We start from the raw sequence: 21,504 nt of genomic DNA, 5'->3' as shown, positions 1-21,504 counted from the left end.
CTCTATCTCTTTCTCCCACCCTTTCCCACTCCCTCTCTCTCTCCCCCTCTCCCTCTGTCTCTCTTTTCCTTTCTCCCCCTCTCTCTACCCCCTCTCCCTCTCACCCACTCCCTCTCATTCTCTATCTCTTTCTCTCCCTCTCTCTGCCGCCTCCCATTCCCTCTCTCTAACCCCTCTCTCTCTCCCTCTCCCTCTCCCCATCTCTTTCTCCCCCTCAATCTCTCTCTCTCTCTTATCCCCTCTCTCCCCCTCTCTCCCCCCATCTTTTTCTCTCCCCCCTCTCTCTCTCTCTCTCTCCCCCTCTCTCCATCTCTCTCTGTGGCCTGACTCACTGAGTTACTCCAGTTCTGTTGCGTCTATCTTAAGACAGAAACAGACAACAGGTGCAGGAGGAGGCCACTCGGCCCTTCGAGCCTGTACGCACCGTCATTCATTGTGATCGCGGCTGATCATTGACAATCAATAACCCGTGCCTGCCTTCTCCCCATATCCCTTGATTCCACTGGCCCCTAGAGCTCTATCTAACTCTCTCTTAAACCCATCCAGTGAATCGGACTCCACTGCCCTCTGGCAGAGAATCCCACACATTTACAACTGCAAACGTTCCTCCTCACCTCAGCTTTAAACGGCCTCCCCTTTATTCTTAGACTGTGTGGCCCCTGGTTCTGGGCTCGCCCAACATTGGGAACAGGTGAACCTACGCTGCACTGCCTCAATAGCAAGGACGTCCTTCCTCAAATTAGACCAAAACTGCACACAGTACTCCAGGTGTGGTCTCATCAGGGCCCTGTACAACTCAAAAATGCGTCAACATTCAATCTCTCCCTCTCTCTCTCTCTTTCCCACTCCCTCTCGCTCCCTCTCTCTCTCTACCGCACAGAACTGCTTTGAGCTCTACATCCCCAATAATCATGACCAGTTGATCAAGGCGTGCAAGACAGAGGCTGATGGCCGGGTGGTCGAGGGGAACCACACCGTGAACTGAATATCCGCCCCTACCCTCGATGGTGGAATGGATCAAATACGAGAGAGAAAGAGAGAGAGAGAGAGAGACCGAGAGAGAGAGAGAGAGAGAGGGGGGGAGAGAGAGAGAGAGGGGGGGGGGGGGGGGAGAGAGGGGGAGAGAGAGAGAGAGGGGGAGAGAGAGGGAGTGTGTAGGGTAGTGTTAATGTGCGGGGATCGCTGGGCGGTGCGGACTCGGTGGGCCGAGGGGCCTGTTTCCGCGTTGTATCTCCAATCTAAACTGAAGCAAACTAAACTGCTGTCTCCCCGTTCAGTAGATTTCAAAAGAATTCAAAAGCAATCTGTACAGTCCAAGTAATTTTGAGTTTATTTCAATTACAGTATTGGAAGCAACAATGCACATCATTCAAATAAACGCGATCTTTCAATTAGCTTGTCGTGTGTGTCAATGGTTGTGTATATTTTGCAAATCACTGAAGTAACATGAACTGTATCTATTACATTGAACTAGTCATTGAACGGAGTTAATAATACCGTAACGACTTTTGACGAGAAGGGTCCAATCCCATTACATTTAAAAAATATTTTCACAAAAGTAATTTCTGTTCCGTTGCCGGACGCGGTTAACGCGTTAAAATGAACGGATCGACAGCTCTGATTCCACTTGCTGTTTATTTCTCTCTTCCCACATTTACATCCCCCCTGGTTTTATTTCCGCGCTCACTGGGGTTTTTTACGACGCGGAATTTGGGGATTAAATGGGAGCCGTTCAGCGCCGACCTGTTGTCCACCGGGTTTCTGCCCCACAGCCCCTGAGCCCCGCTCCTGACGCCGGTCCCGGGACCCGACCCTTTTACACACCCGGAGCGGTACTGGAGCAGATTCTCAGCCACTGGTCTACCTTCCATGTCTCGAAGAAAGGATAAAGTTTCTCCGTGAATTTATTCCCAGTGAAGGTGTGGAGATGGGACTTGGTGTCCGCGTCGTAAAATGAAACTGTCCCGGACTCGTAACTGAGATAAACTCCCACCCTCCCGGGGATGGGACGGGCGGGGAGACAGGATGGAGGGGAGGTGACTGCATCAAACTTGTCATCCAACCGCCTGATCCTCCAGACTCCAGTCTCCGGGGTCAGTGTGACCAGTCCCTTCCTCTCCACAGACTCTGTGGCGACTCCCAGACTCCAGCCCCGACTCCCCGCCACCTCCACCTCCCAGTAATGTCTCCCCGATGTGAATCCCTCCGATCCCAGCACACACCACCTGTCTGTAAACCTCTTCCCGGTGTCAGGGAGACTCCTCTCGGTCCGGGTCCCGGTCCGTCTCACCCTCTTCCGATCCTCAGACACCTCGAGCTGCGCATGCGCTGTTTCCACATCCAGGGTGACGGAGACTGGGTGGAGAAGCAGAGAATCAGAGAGTCCCCGGGGGTCGGGGGGAGACTCGGGCAGCGCGGCCCCGGGACCGGGGGAGAGGCCGCTCGGCCTCGGGCACAGGCGAGCGGACAACTGAAACCCTGCCCGGGGTTTCACCCGCAACCACATCGGGTGGACAACAGACATCTCTCCCGGAGTTTTTGTCCGGGGATGGAGAGGGGAATTTCGTGAGGTGGGGGAGGGTGGACGGGGAGGGGGACGAGTGCGGAGAGTGAGGAGGATTGCCAGATTGCGGTGGGGATGGGGGAATGAAGCGGGCTATTCAGATATGGAGGCAGATCGGAGCAGGTTGATATTGAGGTTAGAGGAGGCAAAGGTGTGTGGTGGGGTCGTCATGATCACAGTGAAAGGGGGTAGACATGAGGGGCCAGATTACCTGCTCCTCTGTTGTTTGTGACAGAGGGAAGGGTGGGTTTGTTCGTCAACTGGAGTGGGTGCAAAAGGATTTACATCATCAGGTCTGAAGGGCTGTGTTATCAGGTGAAGTTGGACATTCAGAAGGTCATAATGTCATAAGTGAAAGTATTAGAATTATGCCATTCTGCCCATCAAGTCTACTCCACCATTCAATCATGGCTGATCTATCTCTCCCTCCTAACCCCATTCTCCTGCTTTCTCCCCATAACCTCTGACACCTGTACTAATCAAGAATCCAGTTGTCTCTGCCTTAAAAATATCCACCGACTTGGCCTCCACAGCCATCTGTGGCAATGAATTCCACAAATTCACCACCCTCTGATTAAAAACATTTCCCCTCATCTCCTTCCGATAAGAACATCCTTTAATTCTGAGGCTATATCCTCCAGTCCTAGACTCTCTCACTAATGGAAACATCCTCTCCACGTCCATTCTATCCAAGCCTTTCTCTATTCTGTATTTTTCAATGAGGTCCCCCCTCATTCTTCTAAACTCCAGCGAGTACAGGCCCAATGCCGACAAACGCTCATCATAGGTTAATCTACTCATTCCTGGAACAGACTATTCAGACTGGGATATTTTTTCATCGGAGCCTGTCAGAGTGACATTATGGATGTGTATAAGATGCACAGATAAGGTGATTAGCCACAATACTTTACCCAAGGTCGGAGAGTCTAAACCTCGAGCGCATCAGTTTAAGATGAGAGTGGAAACAATAAAAAGGACCTGAGGAGCAGGTTTTTCAGTTGGTGGGTAGTGTAGATGTGGAACGATCTGAGAGGAAGTGGTCGAGGAAGGAACAATTACAACAGTTCACAGAGAATTGGGTAGATACGTGGATAAGGTAGACTTGTAAGGATATGAGCCAGACTCAGGCAAGTGGGGCTAGCTTGGTTGGCATGGTCGAGTCGAGTCAAAGGGCCTGTTGCTGTGCTACAAAGCTCTCTGACTCTGTGATGGTTCCCAGCAGATGAGCTTGGTGGGAGATCAAATCTTCAATTTCCCTTCAGTCCAAAATACCATTAATCTTTGCATCTAAGTATTACTTAAAGATAGACACAATTGAAGGTAGACACAAAATGCTGGAGTAACTCAGAGGGACAAGCAGCATCTCTGGAGAGAAAGAATGTGTGATGTTTTAGTTCGAGACTCTTCTTCAGACTGAAGAAGAGTCTCGACCCGAAAAGTCACCCATACCGTCTCTACAGTGATGCTGCCTGTCTCACTGAGTTATTCCAGAATTTTGTGCCTTCCTTCGATTTAAACACGCGTCTGCAGTTCCTTCGTACACCTATTACTTAAAGGTGTCAGGAACAAGAACAATTGAAAAGGTATAAGCTTTACCTTGCTTGAAGTCATCAGATGTTTGTTTAAATGCTGTGTTCAATGAAACAGGGCAATGAAACTTTTCAATTGGCAAGGCAACGTCTACCACCGACAATGGTATGGCTTCATCACGAACCCTGCGAATATTTAACAGCTGTTTATCCACTGAGCATCAGAAATGTTTTGAGTTGTTCCACAAAAACTTATAATGTTTCCATCAAAGAGCATGTCCTACCTTCGCTTGCGACCGGCTTCCTCCTGAAAGAAATAAAACACAAATCTCAATTGACTGAGATGTTCTGTCCTCATCCTGACAGCAGGAATTTCTCCACATTTCTACAACCCTCTGATAATATCCATTTCCCAACTCTTATTGCCGCAGCCATGCAGATAGAAAGCTGATATTGCCTTATAGATGTAGAACAATGTGGAAAAGCACAAGGAGGGTGGAGCTCAATGCAAAGACTGGGCAGGTCGTGGGATTTAATCTGGAGAAGATGTCAGGAATGATAAGATAGAATTTAAGTTTAGCGATGGATTTAAATGGGGGGGGATGAAATATCTCTAATCGATGGGAGAGCAAAAATCAATGCTGAAATATAACGTGGTCTTCAATAAATACTGAAAGGAATGCAGTCATGAGAACATGGACCTCACTTGCATTGGAGGGACTGAAGCCAACAGCAGAGATAATTTAAGGGCAAGCAGGATAAATACGTGAGCACTCCTGGTATTCAAGGTATTGTTACCAGGTGTGGTGAGTAGATGGAAGGGATGTTGAGTGGAGCAGAAATCTTGACTGGATAGGATGGGCTGAATGGTCTATGATGTAGAATGGGATGTCTTTCTTGGTGAACAAAGGTGGGTAAAACAAACAGAGCAAATTCCCCCAAGGTGACCACCCACTGCTGATGGTGTCAAGTCAGGAAAAGGGGACGTACAACGAGATCTGGGTGTCCTAGTGCATCAGTCACTGAACGGAAGCATGCAGGTACAGCAGGCAGTGAAGAAAGCCAATGGAATGTTGGCCTTCATAACAAGAGGAGTCGAGTATAGGAGCAAATAGGTCCTTCTGCAGTTGTACAGGGCCCTAGTGAGACCGCACCTGGAGTACTGTGTGCAGTTTTGGTCTCCAAACTTAAGGAAGGATATTCTTGCTATTGAGGGCATGCAGCATAGGTTTAATAGGTTAAATCCCTGAATGGCGAGACTATCATATGTTGAAAGACTGGAGCGACTAGGCTTGTATACACTGGAATTTAGAAGGATGAGAGGAGATCTTATCGAAATGTATAAGATTATTAAGGAGTGGGGCACGTTAGAGGCATAAAACATGTTCCCAATGTTGGGGGAGTCCAGAACAAGGGGCCACAGTTTAAGAATAAGGGGTAGGCCATTTAGAACTGAGATCAGGAAAAACTTTTTCAGTCAGAGAATTGTGAATCTGTGGAATTCTCTGCCTCAGAAGGCAATGTCAAGTCAAATCAAGTCAAGTCAAATTTATTTGTTACATGCACATACACGATGTGCAGTGAAATGAAAGTGGAAGTGTCTGCGGATTGTGCACAAAAAAGAATTACAGTTACAGCATATAAATAAAGTTAATAAGTTACTATAGTGTAGACAAAAATTTAGTCTCTGGGGTTATAAAAGTTGACAGTCCTGATGGCCTGTGGGAAGAAACTCCATCTCATCCTCTCCATTTTCACAGCGTGACAGCGGAGGCGTTTGCCTGATCGTAGCATCTGGAACAGTCCGTTACTGGGGTGGCAGGGGTCCCTCATGATCTTGCTTGCTCTGGATCTGCACCTCCTGATGTATAGGTCCTGCAGGGGGACGAGTGTAGTTCCCATGGTGCGTTCTGCCGAACGCACTACTCTCTGCAGGGCCATCCTGTCTGGGCAGAGCTGTTCCCAAACCAGCCTGTAATGTTGCCGGACAGGATGCTCTCTACAGCCCCAGAGTAGATGCAATGAAGGATCCTCAGAGACACTCTGAATTTCCTCAGTTGTCTAACGTGGTAAAGGCGCTGCTTTGCCTTACCCACCAGTGTGGCAATGTGCGTTGCCCACGTCAGATCCTCTGTGATGCGGACTCCCAAGTATTTAAAACTGCTCACCCTATCCACAGTAGACCCATTTATCTCCAGTGGCGTGTACGTCCTTGGATGTTTAGCCCTTCTGAAGTCCACAATCAGCTCCTTCGTTTTAGTGACATTCAAGAGGAGGCTATTGTCCTGACACCAGAGTGCCAGATCAGCCACCTCGTCCCGGTAGGCCTTCTCATCATTGTTGGAGATCCGGCCCACCACCACAGTGTCATCAGCAAACTTGATGAAGGAGTTTGAGCTGAACCTGGCCCCACAGTCATGTGTGTACAGGGAGTACAGTAGGGGGCTAAGGACGCAGCCCTGGGGGGATCCTATGTTCAGGGTAAGGGAGCTAGATATGTGTTCCCCCATCCTGACCACTTGGGGCCTGGCGGTGAGAAAGTCCAGGACCCAGGCACACAGAGGGGTGCAAAGCCCCAGTTCCAGCAGCTTCTCAACCAGTCTGTTGGGGACTATTGTGTTGAATGCTGAACTAAAGTCAATGAACAGCATCCTCACATAGCCCCCCTGGTTGTCCAGATGAGAGAGAGCGGTGTGTAGAACCTGGGAGACCGGAGGCCAATTCTCTGAATGCATTCAAGAGAGAGCTAGATAGAGCTCTTAAGGATAGCGGAGACAGGGGGTATGGGGAGAAGGCAGGAACGGGGTACTGATTGAGAATGATCAGCCATGATCACATTGAATGGCGGTGCTGGCTCGAAGGGCCGAATCACCTCCTCCTGCACCTATTTTCTATTGATATAGATGATCAATCTGCTGTGTGCGCCACGTTCTAGATTTCAATGTTAACCCCCACAATGTGGTCATGGCTGATCTAGCCCAGGACTGAACGCCTCCGCTTTGTCCCATTCCCTTCGATTTCAGTTCCCCAAATTTTCAAAAATGTATCTTCCTCTGTTATAAATACGTCTAACAGGTTAAACCTCTCAGAGTCTGTGGGTTGGAGAATCCCAGAGATTTACTGCCCTCTGTTCATTCGTGTTCCTTAGGATCAGATATAGAATCAGCCGTCGTAGTTTTGTGCTCTACAGAATACAAACTGCTCTCTACATTCCGGCCAGGCAGTCCTGAGATCCCATAGATTATGTGGGAGGCCAATTAGTTTGGGAACAACAACAACTGGAACAGATGAAACATTTACCCAGTTCTCAATTACTGGTAAATGCAGCATTTATTTCAGAAATGTCACCCACCATTTTGTGACTGCACTTTCACTTCACCAGACTGTAGTGTAACCCCTCACCTTCAGAAACACCACACTGTCCTTTTGATCCATCTGCTGCTGCAACTTACAGAGTTCCTCCTGAATGGAATTTAAATTCTCTTCAATTTCTCGAAGATTTTTCTCCATTTCATTTAGAATCTTCTTCTCGTCCTCCCGGATATCTGCCAGTACACACTGCTCTTTCTCAGTGAGAATCTGGTGCTGTTCAGCAAACTGGGATGTGATCTTGGACTGAAGGTTGTGTGACTGTTCCTGTGAAATGAAAGGTGAAGCTCAATATTTCATCAATATCTCAAAGTGTGGAGTCATGCATTTTTAGAGTAGGAATAAAGCATAGGTGAGAATCCAGATGGGGTGAGAATCCAGAAAACGGAGGTGCAAATGGACTTGGGAGTGCTGGTGTTGGATTCCCAAAACGTTAATCTGCAAGTCGAATCGATAGTAAGGAAAGCAAACTCTGTGCCAGCATTTATTTCAAGAGGGCTTGTATACAAAACTAGGGATGTAATGTTGAGGCTCCTTAAGGCGCTGGTAAGGCCGCATTTGTAATATTGTGAGCAATTTTGGGCACCATATCTGTGGAAAGATGTGCTGGCTCTAGAGAGAGTCCAGAGGAGGTTTACAAGAATGATCCCAGGAATGAGTACGTTAACCTATGATGATCGTTTGTCAGCACTGGGCCTGCACCCGCTGAAGTTTCGGAGAATGAGGGGGACCTAATTGAAACATACAGAATAGTGAAAGATTTGGATAGAATGGATGTGGAGAGGATATTTCCACTAATGGGAGAATCCAGGACTCAAAGTCAAAGTCTCGGAATTAAAGGACATTCTTTTAGGAAGATAGAAATTTCTTTAGTCAGAGGGTGGTGAATCTGTGGAATTGTTTGCCACAGAAGGCTATGGATATTTTTAAGGCAAAGATAGATAGATTCTTCATTAGTACTAGTGTCAGAGATTATGGGGAGAAGGCATGAGAATGTGGTCTGGAAGGAGAGATAGGTCAGCCATGATTGAATGGTGCTGTAGATATGATGGGCCGAATGGCCCCATTTTACTCCCGTTCCTTATGACTTTAATTCCCTGCTGCCTATTCCTTTTCATGTACCCATTAATTCTCATTCATCCGCCCACCACCCACCTCCGCAGGGATAATTTACATTCACCGATTGACCATTGAACCAGCGTGTATTGGGGACCAAAGATACTAGAGGAGCAAGATAGACCACTCGACTCTAAAAACTGTAGTAGGTCATGGGTAAATTTCAGCGCCATTTTAGTAAGCAGATTCTGTGTGCCAGACTGGGCTGTGTTCACAACTCTCTGCGATTTCTTCGTATATAAAATGTTTGCAAACAATTTTTTTCAACTTCTTGGATAAGTTGATAGTTGACATTTATAGCGATATCACAATGCTGCTTCGTGATCTTTAAACTTTGGCTGTTACTGATTGAATATTTGCACGAGAGATCCACTCTGTCTGTATCTGGCCAATTGATCATATTTAATGAACTGTTCTTCTTTGCTTTCTCTGTTAATTTTAATTTCACCTCCACGAGCTATATCTCTTTTTGTTTTATTTTAAAAAGACATGGAAGCAGAGATTAGGCATTTGCAAACAACAGAACTCTACTGTATCCACAATATATTCGAAAAGACATTGAATTTTATACTTAGAGCCAAGAAAATTTGAATTGGTGAATTGGCGGCACGGTAGCGCAGCGGTAGAGTTGCTGCTTTACAGCGAATGCAGCGCCGGAGACTCAGGTTCGATCCTGACTACGGGTGCTGCACTGTAAGGAGTTTGTACGTTCTCCCCGTGACCTGCGTGGGTTTTGTCCGAGATCTTCGGTTTCCTCCCACACTCCAAAGACGTACAGGTATGTAGGTTAATTGGCTGGGTAAATGTAAAAATTGTCCTTAGTGGGTGTAGGATAGTGTTAATGTACGGGGATCGCTGGGCGGCACGGACTTGGAGGGCCGAAAAGGCCTGTTTCCGGCTGTATATATATGATATGATATGATATGATGAATCAGTTAAAAACCCCTGACAGCCACGAAAATGACCAATGCTGCCTGACATGATACAAAAGCTTGAATCCAATTCAAATAGACACAGTGTAGGAGTAAGTGACCGGGTCAGGCAGCATCTCTGGAGAAAAAGGATGGGTGATGTTTCAAGTTGGGACCCTTGTTCAGATAAGGGGGGGGAAGGTGAAGTGCTGGAAAAATCATGACCTGATCATTTCATTGGTTAGCTGACATGCGAAACAGTGCAACCCTGTATATCTCGCACACAAAATGACGTTAATCTTACCATGAATGACAGAAATAACAATTGTTATCCTTGTTGATGAAGTGCATTTTTGAATGATGTAAAATCGGGTTTTGCTTACTAAAATGGCGGACGTTCCTCTCCGTTGCGTACTACACTTCAGTATACGCGATTTCGACAGAGTGGTTCATCTTGCTCCTCTTGCTGGGTGGCAGTGTGAACTGTGAGGATGATGCTATGAGGTTGCAGGGTGACTTGGACAGGTTGTGTGAGTGGGCGGATGTAGTTTAATGTGGATAAGTGTGAGGTTATCCACTTTGGTGGTAAGAATAGGAAGGCAGAGTATTATCTGAATGGTGTCAAGTTAGGAAAAAGGGACGTACAACGAGATCTGGGTGTCCTATTGCATCAGTCACTGAAAGGAAGCATGCAGGTACAGCAGGCAGTGAAGAAAGCCAATGGAATGTTGGCCTTCCTAACAAGAGGAGTTGAGTATGGGAGCAAAGAGGTCCTTCTGCAGTTGTACAGGCCCCTAGTGAGACCGCACCTGGAGTACTGTGTGCAGTTTTGGTCTCCAAATTTGAGGAAGGATATTCTTGCTATTGAGGGCGTGCAGCGTAGGTTTACTAGGTTAATTCCCGGAATGGTGGGACTGTCGTATGTTGAAAGACTGGATTGACTAGGTTTGTATACACTGGAATTTAGACGGACGAGAGAAGATCTTATGGAAATGCATAAGATTATTAAGGGGTTGGACATGTTAGAGGCAGGAAGCATGTTCCCAATGTTGGGGGAGTCCAGAACAAGGGGCCAAGGTTTAAGAATAAGTGGTAGGCCATTTAGAACGGAAATGAGGAAAAACTTTTTCAGTCCGAGAGTTGGAAATCTGTGGAATTCTCTGGCTCAGAAGGCAGTGGAGGCCAATTCTCTGAATGCATTCAAGACAGAGCTAGATAGAGTCTAAAAGGATAGCGGAGTCAGGGGGTATGGGGAGAAGGCAGGAACGGGGTACTGCTTGAGAATGATCAGCCATGATCACATTGAATGGCGATGCTGGCTCGAAGGGCCGAATGGCCTCCTCCTGCGTCTATTGTCTAGTATCTTTGATGGGGACGTGGAAGGAATCCGACGCGGTCACAGGGATAAGGCGTGAACCACACGGGCAGAGCCCGAGGTCAGGATCGAACCCGCTCACCAGAACTAGGATACAGCAGCACTACTTGCGTCATTGCGCTGCTCTGTTATTGCACGATTCACATGGATTAAACCTGCACAAGATCAGGAAATCGAAACTTAAAGCCTCACCTGAACTCCAGAAATCTTCTCTTTCTGTTGCTTCTCCATTTGCTGGATCCCTGATTTATCTTTTGTGAGAGACTGGATGGAAGATTTCACCTGATCCTGGAATTGTGTTTGGGAATCAGAAAATTAAATGGTTGAACAGTAAAAATGGAATTAAAATGATGTGATTAAAATCGGTTTGCTTTTACCTTGTGGTTTTCAACAGCTTCTTTAACCGGCATGAAGTTGTGAGACTTGTGTTCCCGCCCAGCTGCACAAACCACACAGATCAGCTTCTTATCAGTTTCACAAAACAGCTTCAGTTCTTCCTGATGTTCCTCGCAGTGAGGTTTACTTTCCTTCTCTGGAATTATTTCCCGATTCAGGCTCACTGCTCGAGCTTTCTCAGCCAGTCTCGCCAAGGCCCGATTTACTTTGAGGGTGCGGTCTGTAAACACCTCTCTACATTCCGGGCAGGAGTTTCTCTCCTGACTGTCCCAACTCTGTGTGATACAGGAGCGGCAGAAGTTGTGCCCGCACTCCAGTATAACCGGATCGGTGAAGAAATCCAGGCAGATGGGACAAACTGCCTCCTCGGCCCAACTCTCGACCTGATATTTCGAAGCCATTGTAACTCCGCCACTTCCTGGTTCAAAACGTGTTCCCTTTCGCGCAGCTGCTGAACCCTTGCAGTGTCGGGGCACGGCTGAGGGGAGGCGGAGCTCAGCCCCGTCAATCACAGCCCTGACCAGCAAGTGGATGTTATATGCAACAAGCTGCGGGTAAATTTCATTCCCTTAAACTAAACACATCAGTGTTTCCCATCGTGAATTGTTCATTATATTAGGCTGCACAATGATATTATATCCACAGCAAACACTGTTATTTTATTTAACAGTCTCATGTGCAAACTTGAATTCAACTTAATGAGCCAATGATGCTCTATCGTCACATGAACCAAGGGACAGTGAAATGCTTTGCTTTTGAATGAAATCCGGTAAAATACAAACCTCCCCCAGGCTGTACAGAGAGAGTCGCCACGTTTCTGGGGCCACCAAAGTTGCGGGATGTTTATGGAACAGTCTATATTTCCCCGCAGCGGCGAACCAGGTCCCGCCGCATGAGGCAGCAGGCGCCCCCGCGCCGCCCCCCTTCCTTCTCGGCTCTGACGAGACGACATGGATTTTTAGCTCAGTGGGGGCAAGTTTCAAGGAGATGTGCGGGTCATGTTTTATTACACAGAGTGGTGGGTGCCTGGAACGCGCTGCTGGAGTGGGGGTAGACGCACATAAGAGAAAGGCATTGCGTAGTCTAATGTGGGCTGAAGGGACTGATCTTGTTCGATGTGGCCATCAACTAAACCGACAAGTTGATTATAGCTCCCATTCCCAGCTCCTCCCCCACATCCATTGGGTTCTTCAACCGACCTGCCGTGCCCGCGTTTGGCCCATATCCCTCCAAACCTGCCCTATCCATGTATCTGTCCAACTAGTTCGTAAACGTTGTGATAGTCCCTGCCCAACTACCTCCTACTGGATAATCTCGATACAGAAAAAATGTTCCCTACGTTGGGGGAGTACAGAACCAGGGGCCACAGTCTAAGAATAAAGGGGAGGCCATTTAAAACGGAGGTGAGAAGGAACTTTTTCACCCAGAGAGTTGTGAATTTGTGGAATTCTCTGCAACAGAAGATAGTGGAGGCCAATTCACTGGATGAATTTAAAAGAGATTTAGATAGAGCTCTAGAGGCTGGTGGAATCAAGGGATTATGGGGCACAGGTTACTGATTGTGGATGATCAGCTATGATTACAATGAATTGCGGTGCTGGCTCGAAGGGCCATATTGCCTTCTCCTGCACAGATTTACAGACAATAGGTGCAGGAGGAGGCCATTCGGCCCTTCGAGCCAGCACCGCCATTCAATGTGATCATGGCTGATCATTCTCAATCAGTACTTGGCCGATAAACTTATTCATTCATTCATCAACTTATTCATTCATTCATGAAAAGGTGAGGCTAAAGGTGAAAGGAGTCAGAAAGGGGGTCAGATGAGGAGAGTAGTGAAATGTGAACTGCAGGGAGGGGTATGGATATGAGAGTCAGTCTGAAGAAGGTTCTCGACTCAAAACATCATCTATTCCTTTTCTCCACAGATGCTGCCCGACCCGCTGAGTTACTCCAGCACTATGGTGGCACAGTGGTAGAGCTGCTGCCTCACAGCGCCAGAGACCAGGGTTCGATCCTGACCACGGGTGCTGTCTGCGTGGAATCTGTACGTTCTCCCCGTGACCTGCGTGGGTTTTCTCCGGCCTCTCCGGTTTAGGTCATAAGTGATAGGTGTAGAATTGGGCCTTTCTGCCCATTGAGCCATTCAATCACGCCTGATCTATCTCTCCCTCACAACCACATTCTCCTGCCTTTTCCCCATAACCCCTGACACCAGCACTGACCAACAATTTATCTATCTCTGCCTTAAAAATATCCTCTGACTTGTGGCCTCCACAGCCGTCTGTGGCAAAGAATCCCACAGATTCACCACCCTCTGATTAAAGAAATTCCTCCTCATCTCCTTCCTGAATGAACATCCTTTAATTCTGAGGCTGTGCCCTCTGGTCCTAGACTCTCCCACTAGTGGAAACATCCTCCCCACATCCACCCTATCCGGGTCATTCACTATTCGGTGAAGTTTCAATGAGGTCCCCGCTCATTCTTCTAAACTCCAGCGAGTGCAGCGAAAATTGCTGACAATATTCCAAATGGGCCCTTGTAGAGCCTTAGAATAACACCCCCTGATTTTGTACACAAGCCCTCTTGAAATAAATGCTAGCATTGAGTTTGCTTTCTTTAGACCGACACTCTTCCCTCCAAACCTCTCAAGACCGACAGGCTTGTAGGTTAAGAAAATAACTGCAGATGCTGGTACAAATCGATTTATTCACAAAATGCTGGAGTAACTCAGCAGGTCAGGCAGCATCTCGGGAGAGAAGGAATGGGTGACGTTTCGGGTCGAGACCCTTCTTCAGACTGTTGTCGGGGGTGGGACAAAGGAAGGATATAGGTGGAGACAGGAAGATAGAGGGAGATCTGGGAAGGAGGAGGGGAAGGGAGGGACAGAGGAACTATTTGAAGTTGGAGAAGTCGACGTTCATACCACCGGGCTGCAAAATGCCCAGGCGAAATATGAGGTGCTGCTCCTCCAATTTCCGGCGGGCCTCACTATGGCACTAGAGGAGGCCCATGACAGAGAGGTCAGACTGGGAATGGAAGGGGGAGTTAAAGTGCTGGGCCACCGGGAGATCAGTTGCGTTAATGCGGACCGAGTGCAGGTGTTGCATTGAACCCTTTGCCGAATCCATCAGGAAGGATGCGAGCATAAGAGGAGTGACATTGCCAGGCAGTGGGGGCACTCAGGTCAAGGCCTCCCTGTACATGGACGATGTCGCCGTCTTCTGCTCGGATCCAGGGTCGGTCCGCAGACTGATCAGCGTCTGCGACCAGTTTGAGTTGGCCACGGGGGCCAGGGTAAACCGCAGGAAGAGCGAGGCCATGCTCTTTGGCAACTGGCCCGACCGATCTTCCATCCCCTTCACCATCAAGCCTGACTTCCTGAAGGTGCTGGGGATCTGGTTCGGGAAGGCTGAGGCATGTAACAAAAATTGGCTGGAGCGGATAGCCAGGGTGGGGAAGAAGCTGGAGCTGTGGAAGCAGCGCTCCCTCTCCATCACGGGGAAAAACCTGGTCATCAGGTGTGAGGTGCTCTCGGGGCTGCTGTACTTGGCGCAAGTGTGGCCCGTCCCTCCCTCCCACGCCAAGGGGATCACCCGGGCCGTCTTCCGCTTCATCTGGGGGTCGGCGATGGACCGGGTGCGACGAGCCACAATGCACAAGTCGGCAGACAACGGGGGTAAAGACGTGCCCAACGTCGCCCTCATTCTGATGGCCACTTTCGTGTGTGGCTGCATCAGGCGGAGCATAGAGCCAAAGCACGTGGGCACCAAATGCCACTACCTGCTGAGGTTCTACCTGTCCCCGGTGTTGCGAAGGATGGGCCTGGCGCAGATGCCACGCAATGTGCCAGTCAGCTGGACATTGCCGAACCATCTGTCGTTTGTGGACAGGTTCTTCCGGACCAACACCTTTGACCACAAGTCCATCGGGCAGTGGTCAGCACGGAACGTCCTGCAGGCACTGCAGGGGAATGACTCCATGGATCCTGTGGCGTGGTTCCCAGAACAGACAGCCCAGCTTGTCTGGCAAAATGCCTCATCGCCAGTACTCACCAACAAGCACCAAGACCTGGCTTGGCTGGCGGTGAGGGGAGCCCTCCCAGTCAGATCCTTCCTGCACCGCCGGAACCTCACTACCAGCGCACGCTGCCCTCGGGACGGCTGCTACGGAGAGGAAACGGTGGCCCACCTCTTCAAAGAGTGTGGATTTGCCAGGCGAGTCTGGAGAGGTCTGCGGGGGTCCCTGTCACGATTCATTCCGAGCAGCTCCGTCACAGAGGACTCTGTGCTTTACGGACTGTTCCCAGGGACGCATTCCGAGACTGACATCGAGTGCTGCTGGAAGGTCATCAACTCGGTGAAAGACGCTCTTTGGTCTGCCCGATCCTTGTTGACCTCCCAGCGGAGCGAGCTGTCCGTCAAGGAATGTTGCCGACTGGCCCACTGCAGACTGCAGGAGTACGTGCTGAGGGACGCTCTGAAGCTCGGTGCAGCCAACGCCAAGGCCCTGTGGGGGAGGACCACAGTCTAGGGTCCTCCCGCTGCTGGACATGGGGGGCAGGGTGTGGTGGAGAGAGACGCCCCTCCAAATAAGGGATATGTATGTAAATGTATGTAAATGTCTAAGTAAATGCCTGTATTGAATATGTAACCTCCGGAAATGTCGGATGGGTTTGTTTAAAAATGATGGTTTGTAAATGATATTTATAACTTGAATAAAGTATTTTTTGATAAAAAAAAATAAAAAAAAAGGACCGAGTGCAGGTGTTCAGCGAAGCGATCGCCGAGCCTGTGCTTGGTTTCGCCGATATAAATAAGTTGACATCTAGGGCAGCGGATGCAATAGATGAGGTTGGAGGAGGTGCAGGTGAACCTCTGTCTCACCTGGAAAGACTGTTTGGGTCCTTGGATGGAGTTGAGGGGGGAGGTAAAGGGACAGGTGTTGCATCTCGTGCAGTTGCAAGGGAAAGTGCCCGGGGTTAGGGTGGTTTGGGTAGGAAGGGACGAGTGGACCAGGGAGTTACGGAGGGAACGGTCTCTGCGGAACGCAGAGAGGGGAGGGGATGGGAAGATGTGGCCAGTGGTGGGGCCCCGTTGTAGGTGACGGAAATGTTGCTGGATGATATGTTGGATCCGCTGGCTGGTGGGGTGGAAGGTGAGAACGAGGGGGATCCTGTCCTTGTTGTGAGTGGGGGGAGGGGGAGCAAGAGCGGAGCTGCGGGATGTAGAAGAGACCCTAGTGAGAGCCTCATCTATAATGGAGGAGGGGAAGCCCCGTTTTCTGAAGAACGAGGACATCTCGGAAGCCCTAGTCTGAAACATCTCATCCCGGGCGGAGATGCGGCGTAGACGGAGGAATTGGGAGTAGGGGATAGACTTTTTGCAGGGGACCGGGTGGGAAGAAGTGTAGTCCAGATAGCTGTGCGAGTCGGTGGGCTTGTAGTAAATGTCCGTCACTAGTCTGTCTCCTGTGATGGAGATGGTGAGGTCCAGAAACGGGAGGGAGATGTCAGAGATAGTCCAGGTATATTTAAGGGCAGGATGGAAATTGGAGGTGAAGTGTATGAAGTCAGTGAGTTCTGCATGGGTGCAAGAGGTAGCACCAATGCAGTCGTCGATGTAGCGGAGGTAGAGTTCGGGGATGGGGCCAATGTACATCTGGAACTGGGATTGTTCGATGTACCCGACAAAGAGGCAGGCGTAGCTAGGGCCCATGCGAGTGCCCATAGCTACGCCTCTGGTTTGGAGGAAGTGGGAGGAGTCAAAGGAGAAGTTGTTGAGGGTAAGAACCAGCTCTGCTAGGCGGAGGAGAGTGTTGGTCGATGGGGATTGGCTGGTTCTACGGTCGAGGAAGAAACGGAGGGCTTCGAGACCATCCTTGTGGGGGATGGAGGTGTACAGTGACTGGACATCCATGGTGAAAATGAGGGAGTGGGGGCCTGGGAACCGGAGGTTATCCAGGACATGGAGAGCGTAGGTTAATTGGCTTCTGTAAAATTAGAGATTGTCCCTTCTGTGTGTAGGGCAGTGTTAGTGCGGCCTGATCGCTGGTCGCTGCGTACCCGGTGGGCCGAAGGGCCTGTTTCTGCGCCGTATCACTAAGCTAAATGACATTTTCACTGATGAATGTAGACACAAAATGCTGGGTTAACTCAGCGGGTCAGGCAGCATCTGTGGAGAACATGGATAGGTGACGTTTCACAGAGTGCTGAAGTAACTCAGCGGGTCAGGCAGCATCTGTGGAGAGAAGGAATGGGTGACGTTTCGGGTTCTTCAGAGAAGGGTCTCGACCCGAAAAGTCACCCATTCCTTCTCTCCACAGATGTGGCCCGACCTGTTGAGTTACCCCAGTACAGTGTTTGACTGACAATTGCCCACTCCCAACTCTGTGGACAGCAGCTCGCATTCTCTCTCTCTCCCTCTCCCTATCTCTCCCCCATCTCTTGCTCTCTCTCCCCATCTCTTTCCCTCTCTCCCCATCTCTTTCCCTCTCTCCCCCATCTCTTTCCCTCTCTCCCCATCTCTTTCCCTCTCTCCCCCATCTTTCCCTCCCTCCCCCATCTTTCCCTCTCTCGCCCCATCTCTGTCTCTCCCCCCATCTCTCTGTCTCTCCCCCCATCTCTTTCCCCCAACCCTCTCTCTCCCCCCCCCCATCTCTCCCTCTCCCCCTCCCCCATGTCTCTACCTGCCAGCAGGTACGGCAGATGTACGGCCGTGCAGAGAGAGCGCCGCATCCTGGCGGTGTCCCGGTCCCGGTCACGTCTGGTCACGTCTGGCGACCCACTCCAGGCTGTGGAGAAACTCCCTGCTGAAGCGGGATAGAGAAAAGGGAGGGAAAAGGGGAAAAATGGGAAAAGGGAAAAAAATGGGAAAAGGGAGAGAAATGGGAAAAGGGAGAGAAATGGGAAAAGGGAGAGAAATGGGAAAAGGGAGAGAAATGGGAAAAGGGAGAGAAATGGGAAAAGGGAGAGAAATGGGAAAAGGGAGAGAAATGGGAAAAGGGAGAGAAATGGGAAAAGGGAAAAGGGAGAGAAATGGGAAAAGGGAAAAGGGAGGGAAAAAGGAGAGAAGGGGGGAGAGAATTTTGTTTAACCCGCTCTCATTACCGGACCCGACACAACACCGGACCGGACCGGACCCGACCGCCAGCACGGGCTCAGCCTCAGGTAACGTCGCTGCAACTGAACAGGAGCGCTGTCTCTGACAATCCAGCTTGGGCACTGAGTGGGTGGGTGAGTGAGTGAGAGAGAGTGAGAGAGAGAGTGAGTGAGTGGGTGGGTGAGTGAGAGAGAGAGTGAGTGAGTGATTGAGCCCTGCTGGCTGCTGCCCGGGTCCGCCCCCTGCTGGCCGGGTCCGCCCCCTGCTGGCCGGGTCCGCCGCCTGCTGGCTGCTGCCTGGGTCCGCTCCCTGCTGGCCGGGTCCGCCCTCTGCTGCCTGGGTCCGCCCTCTGCTGCCTGGGTCCGCCCCCTGCTGGCTGCTGTCTGGGTCCGCCCCCTGCTGGCTGGGTCCGCCCCCTGCTGGCTGGGTCGGTGTTTTGGGTAGGAAGGGGCGAGTGTACCAGGGAGTTACGGAGGGAACGGTCTCTGCGGAACGCAGAGAGGGGAGGGGATGGGAAGATATGGCCAGTGGTGGGGTCCCGTTGTAGGTGACGGAAATGTTGGCGGATGATTTGTTGGATCCGCTGGCTGGTGGGGTGGAAGGTGAGAACGAGCGCTTGGTTCTTGCTTGGTCAGACTGAGTGACTGACTGACTGAGGAAGAAGGGTCTCGACCCGAAACGTCACCCATTCCTTCTCTCCCGAGATGCTGCCTGACCTGCTGAGTTACTCCAGTATTTTGTGAATAGACTGACTGACTGTCAATAGAAACATAGAAACATAGAAAATGGGTGCAGGAGTAGGCCATTCGGCCCTTCGAGCCTGCACCGCTATTCAATATGATCATGGCTGATCATCCAACTCAGTATCCTGTACCTGCCTTCTCTCCATACCCCCTGATCCCTTTAGCCACAGGGACCACATCTAACTCCCTCTTAAATATAGCCAATGAACTGGCCTCAACTACCTTCTGTGGCAGAGAATTCCACAGACTCACTGGCTAGTCAATGTATTTGTCACATACACATAAATGTGCAGCGAAATGAAAAATTACCCGCAGTTCAACAATAAGACCAATAAGAATAATCAATAAAAATGCAATAACACTTACACAATCATAAACTAACACCAAACAAAAAGAAACATCCATCTCAGTGAGTCTCCTCCAGTCCCTCCTCACTGTGACGGAAGGCCAGAATGGTTTTTTTTCTTCCCCTGCCGTCTACTCCCGCGGTCTGGCTGTTGGAGTTTCCACGTCGGGACGGTCGGGGATCCCGATATTGAAGCCCCCGCCGGACGGTGAAGGGTCCGCGGCGGGACGACCCAAGCCCCGCGATTCGGGGCGGGCAAAGACGCTGCCGGAGCTCCCGATATCGGCCCAGGTGGTCCCCGCCGACTGATTGAGCGAGTGGGCGAGCGAGGGGCCGACGTTGTTATTTATACTTTGTAATTAAAGCGTTTTTCCATAATTACCTTGTTGATGGTGGGTGCTGCTGTTGTCTGATGATGATGATTTTTTATTTGCTTCTCCTCCCACATCCCACACACACACCGACACCCCACACACCGACACCCCACACACACCGACACCCACCACACACTGACCACACACCGACACCCACCACACACACCGACACACACACACCGACACCCACCATACACACCGACACCCCACACACACACACCGACACACACACACACCCCACACACATCCCCCACACACACACCCCCCACCACACACACACACCCACCGACACACACATAAACTAACACACATACACACCCCCCCCACACACACACCCCACACACACACACACCCCCCACACACACACCCCCCCACCACACACACACCCCACCGTGAGTGAGTGGCCGACGTTGTTATTTATACTTTGTAATTAAAGTGTTTTTCTATAATTACCTTGTTTGTAGTAAAAGCGTGAACTGAACAGGAGTTGCGTTGATGCTGATGTTGCTGCTGCTTTATATCTGTTCGTCGCGGGAAGATTGTTCCCGAAGTTGGGGGAGTCCAGAACCAGGGGTCACAGCTTAAGGATAAGGGGGAAGTCTTTTAGGACCGAGATGAGAAAACATTTCTTCACACAGAGAGTGGTGAGTCTGTGGAATTCTCTGCCACAGAAGGTAGTTGAGGCCAGTTCAATGGCTATATTTAAGAGGGAGTTAGATGTGGCCCTTTTTGCTAAAGGGATCAGGGGGTATGGAGAGAAGGCAGGTACAGGCTACTGAGCTGGATGATCAGCCATGATCACATTGAATGGCGGTGGCGGCTCGAAGGGCCGAATGGCCTACTCCTGCACCTATTTTCTATGTTTCTATGTTCTGCCCACCGGGACACAGACACACACATCGTGCAGATTGGGGCGGGGAGTTGTGTTGTTGTTGGGATCGGTGTCGTGTGAGGCTGAGGGTAGTCGCGGTGCTGCTGATTGCTACTGTTCCTTCTGCAGTTATTGTTCCTGCTGATGATGTTGCTCATTTATTTCACGCGTGCCTCACACACACTCACACATCCCGCAGGTGGGGGCTGCTGATTGCTCCTGCTCCTGCTCCTGTTACTGTTCGTGTTGGTTATGACGTTGTTGTCGTTGTCCTCCCCGACACTCACTCCCACATCCCGCAGGTGGGGGCTGCTCATTGCTCCTGCTCCTGTTCCTGTTACTGTTCGTGTTGGTTATGATGTTGTCGTCGTTGTCGTTGTCGTCCCCGACACACACACCCACGTCCCGCAGGTGGGGGCTGCGGTGCTGCTGTAGCGCTGCTACTATTGGTGCTGGTACAGCTTTACTTCCTCCTCCACCTCCTCCCACTCCCCCTCCTTCTCCTCCCCGGCGCGCGCACGCGCATCCCGAAGGTGTGGGCCGCTGCTCGTGGCGCGCGCACGCGCACATCCTGCATGACGCGATGGGGGCTGCTGCCCAGAGGCGGGCGCGCACGCGCACTTCGCCGAGCCGCCATGACGCAGCGGGCCGGGGCCGTCAACTGAAGAACGTCGTTGAGGTTTGTTCGTCCAGATCGTTCACGGTGAATAATCATCGGGGAAACCACCGATTATATTGAATTGTGGGCGTGTGTTTTTTGTTTAAACGTTTCATTAACGGCTTGAATGGTCGCTCGATGGCGGGCGGGCCTTTC

General features: G+C 50.3%; 1 long non-coding RNA gene across 1 annotated transcript; it reads right to left on the bottom strand.

Annotated features, from left to right (window-relative positions):
- Window positions 1-7,624: 7,624 nt before the first annotated feature.
- Window positions 7,625-18,068, bottom strand: LOC144602637 (uncharacterized). The gene is made up of 3 exons (XR_013548472.1): window positions 17,944-18,068; window positions 11,056-11,151; window positions 7,625-7,728 (listed from the first exon to the last, which is right to left on the bottom strand). It is a non-coding gene; the product is annotated as an uncharacterized LOC144602637 (long non-coding RNA).
- Window positions 18,069-21,504: the final 3,436 nt, after the last annotated feature.

This window comes from Rhinoraja longicauda, chromosome 19, assembly GCF_053455715.1.
Source record: "Rhinoraja longicauda isolate Sanriku21f chromosome 19, sRhiLon1.1, whole genome shotgun sequence".
Taxonomy (NCBI): Eukaryota; Metazoa; Chordata; class Chondrichthyes; order Rajiformes; family Arhynchobatidae; genus Rhinoraja; species Rhinoraja longicauda.
This window is presented reverse-complemented; position numbering and strand designations above follow the sequence as displayed.